Source organism: Myxocyprinus asiaticus, chromosome 19 (assembly GCF_019703515.2).
Source record: "Myxocyprinus asiaticus isolate MX2 ecotype Aquarium Trade chromosome 19, UBuf_Myxa_2, whole genome shotgun sequence".
NCBI lineage: Eukaryota > Metazoa > Chordata > Actinopteri > Cypriniformes > Catostomidae > Myxocyprinus > Myxocyprinus asiaticus.
Window position 1 is genome coordinate 47,742,772 of NC_059362.1, and position 12,175 is coordinate 47,754,946.

Sequence of the window (12,175 nt, forward strand, 5' to 3'; positions counted from 1 at the left end):
AATGTGAAAATTGGTAATAGTTTTAAAAATGAACGCGTTACACATTTTAATTAATCACATGCGTTAAAGCTTTAGTTTTGACAGCTCTAAAATTTTGCATCCCTGTGCGACTCCCCATTAGAAATGACTGCCTTCCAGTCTATTGTCTGCATTTGTCAAATGCAGTGAAAAGGTGGCTTCAGTCCAGTAAGATGAGAAAATGCAATGAGTACTTTAAGTCTTGATAAAATTGTAAGGTGTGTGTGTGGTTTTATTTTTTTTATTTGGAAATGTAAGTACAAGTATTCAGTTTAAACTGCTCTTGAGTGAAGTCCAAATCCCCCCCAAATAATACTTAAGTATAGTAATGAAGTTTAATTGCTCGAACTTTACACCTTGCACTTCACAATATCTCTGGCAACAGGTTGGACTTTGTTGAAATCAATATTTTTGTAATTGCCAGGACTGGCCACAGGAGACTTTTGTATCTGCTACCTCCAAGCAATCCACACTGACCCTGAAAAGCCTGTGACAAAACCCTCTGATGAATTTGTGTAAATATATTAAATCAAGGAGCCATACTTACACTGTCATTTACCAGACACCTTTACCCAAAGGGACTTGCAAATGAGAAACATCATATATAAGCCAACAATATATGCAGTTTTGCACTTCCAAGTTCCAACAGTAGCTAGATTAGTATAGAAGCTAGATCAGAAGAAAGAGATGGGCACAGAGAGGATTTAAAAAAAAAAATACTATGTCTTATGCTCATGAACTGGCTGAGTGCTCATCAAAGGGATGGGTTTCAGCTATTTCTTCAATGCTGAGATGGTCTCAACAGATCAGGTGGAGGTTGGAAGCTCATTTCACCACAGAGAAATAGAGAATGTGAATGATCTGGATAGGGTCTTTGTGCCTTGCTGTGATGGAACCACCAGACACAGCTTGTTCATTGATCACAGGGAGTGAGAGGGGACTTAGAACTGGAGGAGCAAGTTGTAGTATGAGGGTGCTGTTCCATCCACTGTCCTGAAGGCCAAAGTCAAAGCCTTGAATTTGATGCAGGCAGCTGCAACTAGCCATTGAAGTTAGCTCAAGAGAGGGTGACGTGAGCCCTCTTTGGTTGATTGAAGTCCAGATATGCCGCCACATTCCGGACCATCTGCAGTGGCTTAGTCGCACTAGCTGGGAGAACGGCCAGTGGAGTGCTGCAGAAGTAAAGTTTGATTTGACAACAGCTTGGACAAGGACCTCTGCAGCATATTTAGACAAGATGGGTTCGATATTCCTGATGTTGTAAAGCACAAACCTACATGACAGGGCGATTAAGAAGATATGGGCATTGAAGTTTAGATGGTCATCAAACACTACTCCCAGGTTCCTGGCTGTCCTAGTTGGCTTAAGTACTGCTGAACCAAGATTAATAGTGAGGTTGTGGTCAACAGATGTGTTGGCTGGGATTACAAAGAGTTCTTAAGATATGACAAGTAAAGTAGAACATATGTATATAAACTGAAATTGCCATGCTTAATAAGTTAGAAATCCATTCTGTAATGTGACCCCAGGTGATCAAATCTATGACATGTAAAAAAGGAAATAACTTTATAACTTTGCATGTAGAGAAGGTTCTTATAAGCTATGATACATTGTTTTCATTTAATTACTGTAAACCCAGACCTTGCATGTTTTTTTTTATTATTTGTTTTATTATTATGTATATTCATTATGAAAAATCCCCCAAAAATTACAAAATCACCAGTAAACTATAGTGATGGGTGTTTTTGCTTCATAAAGCTTCGAAACTTTTACGAATCATTTGTGTCGAACCAATGCTTCGGAGCCTGCGTCAAACTGGCCTAGTCATGTCATTTCAGCAAACGAGGCTTTGTTACATCACACTGTTTCAAAATAGTTTCTAAATGTTTCATGTTACACAACAGTTGATCCCACAGCGAAACAGTGAAACCCTGAATGAGTGTTAAATGCAGGCATTAACTGATCTCAAGTCAGTTCAGCAATAAATTAGGTCTATAAAATCAGACTGATTGAAACAAGTTGCTGATTTGAATTTACTCATTTTAATTTCCCTGTTGATTACCTTGAGATGTGTTCAGTCAATGAGAAAGAAATTTGAGACATCAGTATTTTGTGATATTAAAGGAGATTTATATGTTTTATAAAAAGTCATTCTGAAATTTCAACTACTGTACGTGATAACTTGCCTTCACTTTCTTTTTTTATTACGTACACCCCAATACAAAACACCAGAATTGTTACATAGCATATTGGTTAAGACTCTAGTCTTAAACTTTAGAGCTCTTGATTTTTGAGTCCCACTATGACCGAGTGTGACTTATTACCATAATGTTTCGTTTTCAAATGTTTATTGCACAGTCTGTCAAACATAAATATTTTTTACAATTTGTTTATACAAAACAAAGTGCTGTTTTAGAATAAAAACAAAACAAAAAATATTGTTTTAAAATTTTAAATACATTTTAAAACAGTAAAAAAGGTAAACGTTTATATGAAGGTCTACATATTCTGCAAAGATTCAGAGCTGTTATTCCAGAATACTGTAGACAACCATGAAACTTTATGACAAATGCAGGGCAGTAAATAATTTCCAATGCGTTGTGTCATTGTAGCTGCTTTGACTCGAGTCTTCTCATTTAATTTATATGCCTGTGACCAGCAGATGACCTCAGCATGCGCTGCTTCGAGTGCTTCAAAACAGTTAATCATTTTCCGAAGCAATTGGTTCAATTGACTCAGAAGTTCGGAAAGCTTCGTTTCTGCCATCACTAGTAAAGGTCAGTTAACTCTTAAGAACTAATAAGAATCACCTTGTAAGTTCCCACTTGTGCAAGTCTGGAGTACCATGATTGTTAATGAACAGGGAGGGGCCATCGGTAAAAAGCTACAGTCTATAGAGCATAAAAGGTCAAAGGGATCCACTTTAATGGTGTGATCAGTGGTGTAGTAATGGCAAAAAGTATGGGTAGATTGTATCTTCTGGCACTTTGTGGGTGGTTTTGTGCTATCTGTCATACTGTTCCACAGTGGAGTATTCGGTCCAAGGGGCCACCAGCTGCAGTTTTCCATCAAAGTTCACAACAAGGGGGGATTCTAGCAAAGAATCCACAAGCTCTTGTGTTCCAGCCAAGTGATCAGCGGCTAGCTCAACAGGCTCTGCAACGGCAGACTCAAAAGTTTCCACCCAAGCAGCCTGTGTCACAGGCAGAGCCTCTTGACAAGTGTACTGTAGCTGATTATGAGCAGATCCAATGTGGACAACCTGGTATCAGTGCTGTGGGGTGTGAAGCTATAAATTGCTGTTTTAATGGACAGCAGTGCTATTATGGGAAAGCAGGCAAGGATGTTGAACCAATGTAACTTTCTATATAAACTGGTTATCTGTGTTAATGTGCTCTGTATCTTACAGTGACTGTCCAGTGTATTAGAGATGGCCAGTTTGTGGTTGTGGTGGCCAGAGATGTTACACTTCCGCAGCTAAGCCTGGATACGGTCCGTCTGTTGGGTGGAAGTGACCCACCATGTGCTCCAGTTGGGTCCACCTCTTCCTTTGTCATCTATCAATTCCCTGTCACTGCTTGTGGCACAAGCATGATGGTGGGTATTGGTGGGCTTTTTCCTTTGCTTGGAAAGGTGTGGATGCTAACCATGTTTCCATTTGCAGGAGGACAGTGGATATGTAGTGTATGAGAACAGAATGACATCATCCTATGAAGTGGGGATTGGACCACTTGGATCCATCACAAGGGACAGTCATTTTGAGTAGGTGATCGATGCTTTAGCTTAAATGTTAACTTTTGGCATGTGCTACAAGCTCCCTGTTTGTCCAGGCTTCTCTTCCAGTGTAGGTATTCTGGCACTGCTGTTCAAGCTCTAGTTGTGGAGGTTAACACCGTTCCTCCACCTCCACCTGTAGCTGCTCCTGGACCACTCCGAGTGGTGCTTAGGCTGGCCAATGGACAATGTGTCACTAAAGGATGTGCTGAAGGTAGTGTATTGGCTATCTTGATTGCTTCCTCAAAAGTTCTGCTGGGTTTAAGTGTTGTCCTCCTGCAGAGGCTGCAGCGTACACGTCCTACTACAGTGATGCTGATTACCCAGTCACAAAAGTCCTGCGAGAACCTGTGTATGTTGAGGTGCACATTTTGGAGAGGACTGACCCAAATATTGTCCTGACGCTGCTGGGCGACATCAACCCCTGATCCCTTTGGCCTACCTCAGTGGGACCTTCTAGTTAATGGGTGAGTATGACCCCAAGCATTTTGTTTGGTTGGTCTGTTTTGGGCTAGCCCTGACTGTCCCTGTGCCTTCAGATGCCCTTACCAGGATGACCGTTACCTGACTACACTGGTTCCTGTGGATGTCTCCTCTGGTCTTCAGTTCCCAACACACTACAAGCGCTTTATTGTAAAGATGTTCACATTTGTGGATCCTGCATCACTAGCTCCTCTACAGGAAACCGTATGATCCCTACATAACCAACCTTAACATACCTGAACCCTGAATATTGTGCATTCTAATGAATGCTATGGTTATTCCTCTTGCTCAGGTCTTCATCCACTGTAGTACAGCAGTGTGCTATCCCTCTTCCACTAGCTTCTGTGAGCAGAGCTGCAGCAGGCAAAGTGAGTACTTCACTTAAATCAATGGCTTTAGGGTTCTTAATATTGCCCTTACACTTCTCTCCTTTTACAGGAAGGGATGCCCATTTCAAGATGACTTCTAATGGGGAAACCGTGGCTTCTAGTGGAGAAGTTACCCTGGTCATGCCATAACATTGGCTATTACAATAAACTGAACCTAAGATGAACAGTCTGGTGTGAATTCCTGTATCCATATACAACTGTGAAATGAGTGTTAATGAACGTGCTGGCATTGATCACCTGCATCTTGGGGAGGGGGTGCACTAGCCTTGCAAATTTCCTCTTGGCTTCTTGCAATAAAACCCCAGTCTTGCATGCAACTCTTTGATTGCCTAAATGTTCCCCTTAAACTGTGCTCAAGCAGTTAGTGGGGAATGGGGGTTTTAAAGGCTGAGGAAAATGGCAGATGCTTTTCCAAGGTGCATTGAACACGACATTAGAATGTCGTATATTGCATCACTGCCTGACACTTATTCCACCCACCTGAAGTTTCACCTCCCTATTGTGTACTTACAGGTGTAAAAGTACTCAAATTACTTGAGGGACGTTAGACCATTTCAGAGTATCTTGCCAAAAACATCAAATTGTACATGAAGGGGGTGGGTTGAAACCGTAAACAATGGGTCTCTGGCACTGAGAATTCCTGTTTTTAAGCATCCTGAGAGATGACATGAGCTAAAATGGCTTATTACATGTCCCATCTAGAAATTATGGTTATGTGGTCTTTTCTCCACATGATCATTGAGACTGATTTGCTGTGTTTTGTGGCACAAACAGTGTAGCCAATTCATTTAATTTGTACATCACTTGCAACATGCATTTCAAAGTGGCTTTACAGAAAATCGTGCATTAACATTAAAGTATTGGAGTCTGTGTAAATTGCATTTTAGAACCCTAGTGAGCAAGCTGGGGCATGAAACAAAACTTCAAGATGTTGGTTAATGGAGAAAAATAACCTTAGGAGAAACCAGGCTCACGGGGGGGGCATTTCCCTCTGGCTAAACAGCATGAATATAATGCCAATAGTTATTTTTGTGCAGTGCAAGCCATGCTTTAAAATTAGTGTTAAGGACCAGTGTTTAAACAAAGATTTTGTATGAACCGTATGACTATGTCTTTGAAGCACATCCTGATTAACTGCAGAAGTTCACATAAGCCTAGTTTCCATCCACTTCTCGAACTTAAATGACTGGAGTGCCAGATACCAATGGGTGATCCGGGCTTTGGCATCCTTCATGCGGTGGAGCCATTGGATGTATTTCTCAATTATAAACAATTGGTTGTATTGAGTGACACAGGATGCTCAGACAAAAGAAGATACAACCCAGTTGTTAGTACCAAGGAGCCGTCAGGAAATGTTGTTCCAGGCGGCTCCTCATAGTCCGATGGCAGGTCATTTGGGACAGGGGAAAACACTAAACCGTCTCATGGCCCATTTCTATTGGCCAGGCATTCACGGGGATGTTAGCCGGTGGTGTGCAACATGCCGCAAATGTCAGCTGGTGAATCCGCCGACCATTCCAAAAGTGACATTGTGCCTTCTTCCGTTGATCGAGGTTCCCTTTGACAGAGTAGGCATGGACCTCATCTGGCCATTAGAACGGTCAGCACGCAGGCATCGCTTTGTGTTGGTTCTGGTGGACTACGCAACGCGATACCCGGAAGCAGTGCCTCTTCGCAACATCTCAACATGTAGTGTTGCGGAGGCACTCTTCAAAATAATCTACCGAATAGGGATTCTGAAAGAAATTCTCACTGATCAGGACACTACTTTCATGTCACGTACACTACGCAAGCTGTACGAATTATTAGGTATTAAATCGATTCGGACAAGCGTGTACCATTCACAAGTGGACGGCTTGGTCGAACGATTTAATAAGACCTTAAAAAATTATTTGTAAGTTTGTGCATGAAGTTTCATGAGGAATTGGGATAAGTGGCTCGAATCCCTGTTTTTTGCAGTGCGAGAGGTCCTGCAAGCCTCTACGGGGTTTTCCCCATTTGAATTATTATATGGGCGTAAGCCCCATGGCATATTAGACGTCATAAAGGAAAATTGGGAGGAGGGACCTTCACAAAGCAAAAATGAAATTCAATACGTTCTTGACCTGAAAGCAAAACTCCACATACTGGGGCGTCTATCACAGAACAATTTGCTACAGGCTCAAGAACGTCAGTTCCGCCTGTATAACAGGGGAGCTCGGCTACGGGAGTTTGCACAGGGAGATAAAGTACTACTACCCACATCAAGTTCTAAATTACTCACAAATTGGCAAGGGCCCTTTGAGGTCACACGGCGAGTTGGGGAAGTCGACTGAGGTAGCACGTATGGATAGGGGCAGGGCTCGTCAACTTTACCACCTCAACCTACTAAAAGCATGGGAGAGGCGGTCCCTGTATCCTTGGTGATGGTAGTTCTGGAGAGGGAGGAGCTCGGTCCAGAGGTGAGTCTAAAAGCCAATCAGTTCACCCCGATCCCTTGTGGAGACGACCTCTCACCGTCACAACGTACAGAGGTGGCCAGATTGCAAAAAGTTTCTCTGACATGTTCTCACCTCTCCCCAGCCACACTAACCTCATAGAACACCACATTGAGACAACCCCCGGGGTAGTGGTACGTAGTCTGCCCTACTGCTTACCCGAACACAAGAAACAGGTATTATGGGAAAAATTAAAAGCCATGCTCGATATGGGAGTAATAGAAGAATCCCACAATGATTGGGCCAGCCCAGTGGTTCTGGTACCTAAGAGTGATGGCTTGGTCCGATTCTGTGTGGATTATCAATGCGGTGTCGAAATTTGATGCATTTCCAATGCCTCATATTGACGAACTTCTTGATCGGTTGGGCATGGCTCGCTTTTACTTGACACTGGACTTAACAAAGGGTTATCAGCAGATCACCTTAACGGCGATGTCCCGTGAAAACATGGCCTTCTCCACACCATTTGGATTACACCAATATGTGACCCTTCTGTTTGGTTTGATTGGGGCCCTGGCTACGTTTCAGCATCTAATGGACAGAGTCCCCAGACCGCATGCTGTGTATGCCGCTTGCAGCATGCAGCAACTGGGGGCTGTTCTGAGGTCGCTGCGACAATCGGGGCTCACAGCAAACCTGAAGAAATGTGCAATTGGATGGGTGGAGGTACGGTATCTGGGGTTCCACGTGGGGCATGGGTAGGTATGACCCCAAATTGATAAAACCGCTCCAATTGCAACCTGCCCGAGTCCTAAGTCCTAAAAGGAGGTGAAACAATTCTCAGGGCTGGCTGGCTAATATCGAATGTTTGTGCCTAATTATTCGGACGTCACCAGCCCGCTGACTGATCTCACTAAAAAGGGAGCTCCAGACCCGGTCCAGTGGATGGAGCCGTGCCAACAGGCTTTCACACAGGTAAAAGCTGCACTTTTTGGAGGCCCGCTTCTCCACATTCTGCCAAATGCATAAATGTAAATGCATTCCCCTGATTTCTCTCTCCCTTTTGTTTTGCAGATGGACACATCAGACAGGGGGCTGGGTGCTGTTCTGTCCCAGGTTGTGGAGGGGGAGGAGCACCCGGTGCTGTACATTAGTCGAAAGCTCTCTATGAGAGAGATAAAATACAGCAACATAGAGAAGGAGTGCTTGGCCATCAAGTGGGCAGTCCTCACTCTCTGCTACTAATTGTTGGGATGAACATTCATCCTCTGTTCGGACCACGCCCTGCTCCAGTGGCTCCACCGCATGAAGGATGCCAAAGCCCGGATTACCCATTGGTATCTGGCACTCCAGTCATTTAAATTCGAGGTGGTCCACAGATCGGGGCACAGATGGCTGTCACGGACTTCCTCTCCAGAAAAGGGGGGGAGAGTGGACAGTCCGGATGGTTCCCCTGGCCTGAGTTGGGCAGTGGGGGTATGTGGAGGTGAGGGCGTGGTCAAGCGCTCATCTGGGGAGAGAGAAAGTGGTAAGGACATCCACCTGAGATGAATTGTGACTAATTGCCGTTTCTATGTTCACAGTGAGAGTCTTGGGAGATAAAAGACGGCCCAGTCCAGAGAGAGAAATACAGAATAGAGACTACATGTCTGTTACCAGAGTGTTTATATAGTGTTGTGCTGAAAAGCAGGCCTGTCTAATCTTTTATGCTGCAAAGCAGACTTTTGGTTGCGTGAAGCTGCAAATCAATTTTCTATTATTTTTGTTAATAAAACTCGCACGTGTCTCACACTGGACTGTGAAAACCGGCTCCTGCTTCCTCCTTTGATCCAAATACAAACCCTTGCTACACACCGGCTGCTGTTTGTTGTCATCACTTAGTAACACATAGCAGTAGAGTCCGACACCAAGCAGGAACGGAGCTGGATCTGACAGGCTCTGGTAACCTCGGGATATGAATCCAGAGGTTGAGACAGGGAAACAAACAGAATAATATTAACATAGATGCCATTAAATTTATTGCAGAGTTATAGATTATGATAAATGTTTCTGAGAAAAGTTTCTGATTCCGGCAGACCTAACTAAAGCAGCCTAATTGTGAGTTGATGGATAAATTAGGTGTATGCCTGGCTAAATAGAGGACTTGGAGGATCTTGCTGTAATACGTCGATCGATCACTGCCATGGAGACTAAATTCACTGAGGTGGTTACAAGAGTGGGGTATGTCGAGAAATGGATCAATCTGCTAATCTGCTAATCCTCTAGCAACCAAGGTGGATTTGGAGTGTGTCTGGGAGAAGTTGGACGACTTGGAGAACCGTAGATGGAGGAATAACATCCGTATTGTTGGAATTCCTGACGCCTGACGGTCAGGTTATGGTGAAATTCCTGGACGGGCTCTTTTCGAGTCTGCTCGACATAACAGGCCATAAGATGGAAATCGAGCGAGCTCACAGGGTTCCGGCTCAGCGATCCGCTGAGGGAGACAGGCCCCGATCAATTCTGGCCAAATTCTGAGATCATCCGATAAAGATCTTGTGTTGCGCGAGGCAAGGAGTAAAGGAAGGCTTTCTTGGAAGAACCACAGCATTTTCTTGTTCCCAGACTTTGCGAATTCAACAAGAGAGAAACGTGATCAATTTAAGGAATGCAAGAAACTCTTACATCAATGGAAGGTCACTTCTGCACTGATGTTCCAAGCCAAATTGAGAATAGATGCTAAGGATGGCCGTAAAACATTCACATGTCCCCAGCAAGCGATGTCCTTCATAAAGTCAATGGAATAATTTATTTTGTGGTACTCACGTTGCAGCCAAATGGACCGACTCACTGAACATTCACTTGACCGACTGAGGAACTGAGCACCTTCTTTGTTTCTTTTTGTGTTAGTTCCTAGCGGCTGAAGTATGTTTTGTGGAGTTACACTCCTTCGGGAGAGTTTGTTGATGAATCTGCACGTTCTTTGTGCTTATGCCTCTTATTGGTTGGAGTTTGTTCTGTGGAATATTTCTTGCAAAACATTGGTGTGATTAGGGCATTTTTTGCACTCATGTAACAGCTGAATGGGCCTGACTCGCTGAACATTCACTTGATCGTCCGAGGAAGCTGAGCGCCTTTTTTGTTTCTTTTTGTGCTGGTTCCGCCTAGCGGCTGGAGTTTGTTATGTGGAAAAACACACCTTCGGGACAGTTATGTGGATGAATCTACACACTCTTTGTGTTTATTCCACCTATTGGCTGGAGTTTGTTTTATAGATTATCTTTTGTTGTGTAATTCTCTCTCAAAATCTGTATAGAAACACTGGACTTGAGCAATCCTACAGCAAAGTTGTCGCGGGGGCTCTCGTAGGCGTACTTGGACTGTTTAAGTTTAAAGGGATGGACACCAGTTGGCACTGTCATGCACAGAGTTAATGTGCACATTTTTCTTTTTTCTGTTTGTTTGGTTCAGGGGGAAGTTTGGGGTTTGATTGTAGCACTAATGTTGGAATGTAGTCTTTATAATTTTGTTTTTGACACACAATCTATTTTTTCTAATATGTCAAAATGTCAAATGTTAATATGAGTGGACTGTCTCTCTCCATGTGGAATGTGAATGGGTTGGGGCACCCCATAAAAAGAAGGAAGATTATTTCTCTTCTTAAGCGTAAGAAATATGATATAGTGTTTCTTCAAGAAACGCATCTTTCCCCACAGGAAGCTGAAAAATTTGGGAAGATATGGGGTGGACATGTTTTCTTTAGTGCTGTAAGAGCAGGGGAGTCATTACACTGATAAGTAAGCATCTACAATTCAAATGTCTCAAACAGATTTAAGATAATTTAGGAAGAGTCATTATTGTTTTAGCAGAAATTCAGGGGCAAAGTCTTATTTTGGCTAATATTTACGCACCTAACAGTGATGATCAGGGCTATTTTATAGATCTTGGAGGGATGTTGCATGCCGCTGGCACCCCTCATGTTATAATATTGGGAGGAGACTTTAATCTTTTGATGGACTCAGTCCTTGATCATACTAAAGCAAAAGTGTGTAAGCCCCCTTGAGCAACATTGATGCTTCACAGGATGTGTAAAAAATCTTGGTCTTACAGATATTTGGAGACTTTTGAACCCATCTGGTAGGGACAATACATTTTTTTCATCAGTCCATAAGATTTATTCTAGAATAGATTTTTTTTATATCTAAGTCCCTCATTTCATCTGTTGTTGATTGCTCAATAGTAAACATTTTAGTCTCTGATCACGCCCTGATGAGTTTAGAGGTGTTGCCACCTTAATGTATCCCTTTTTGCAAAATCCTGAATTCCAACAAATGTTAAAGGCTGAAATCAATGTTTATATGGAGACCAACTGGTCCTCAGTATCCTCCGTGGCTTGGGAGGCACTTAAGGCGGTTCTTAGAGGCCGGATCATACAGTATGCCTCATTCCAAAAAGCACAAAGAACTCGTGGAGTGCAGAGGCAGAGCTGAAGCGCCGATTGTCGTCTGATGGCCTCAGAGAATTGACTCAATTGAAATACTGATATAATACTATTTTGTCGTGGAAGGTGGAGTTTTGGCTATTCAGGGCAAGAGTCAGGGGACAAGGCAGGAAAACTCCTGGCTAGATATATAAAACAGAGAGAGTATTTTTCTACAATTCCCTCAGTGAAACCTGCTGGTGGTGAAATATTTACCTCAGCCATTGATATTAATAATGCTTTTAAAGAATTCTATCTTGATCTTTATAGTTCCACATCTTTGTCTACTGATGAAGATATTAGAAACTTTGTGGAACTATTAGAACTTCCTAAACTGACGGCTGAGCAAAAAAATTATCTTTATTCTGAGATAACCTTGGAGGAGCTTTGCAAGGTAATTAAGGCCTTGCCTACAGGCAAGTCTCTGGGGCCAGATGGCTTTGCTGCTGAGTTTCTTAGATCTTATGCTACAGAATGGGCTCCACTTTTGTTAGAAGTTTATACCGAATCATTAAAGAATGGAAAGCTTCCGACAACCATGACACAAGCACGGATCAGTCTGACTGCGAGTGTAAGAGTTACTGTCCAATTTCCCTGATCCAGCTAGACGTTAAAATATTGTCCAAAATTGTGGC

The 12,175-nt window shown here is 43.0% G+C and overlaps 2 pseudogenes; both read left to right on the forward strand.

The window, feature by feature from the left end:
* LOC127409996 (zona pellucida sperm-binding protein 4-like) overlaps nt 1–951 on the forward strand; it is a 3,560-nt pseudogene extending 2,609 nt beyond the window's left edge.
* Nucleotides 952–2,863: 1,912 nt separating this feature from the next.
* On the forward strand, nt 2,864–4,818 carry LOC127409997 (zona pellucida sperm-binding protein 4-like; annotated as a pseudogene).
* Nucleotides 4,819–12,175: the final 7,357 nt, after the last annotated feature.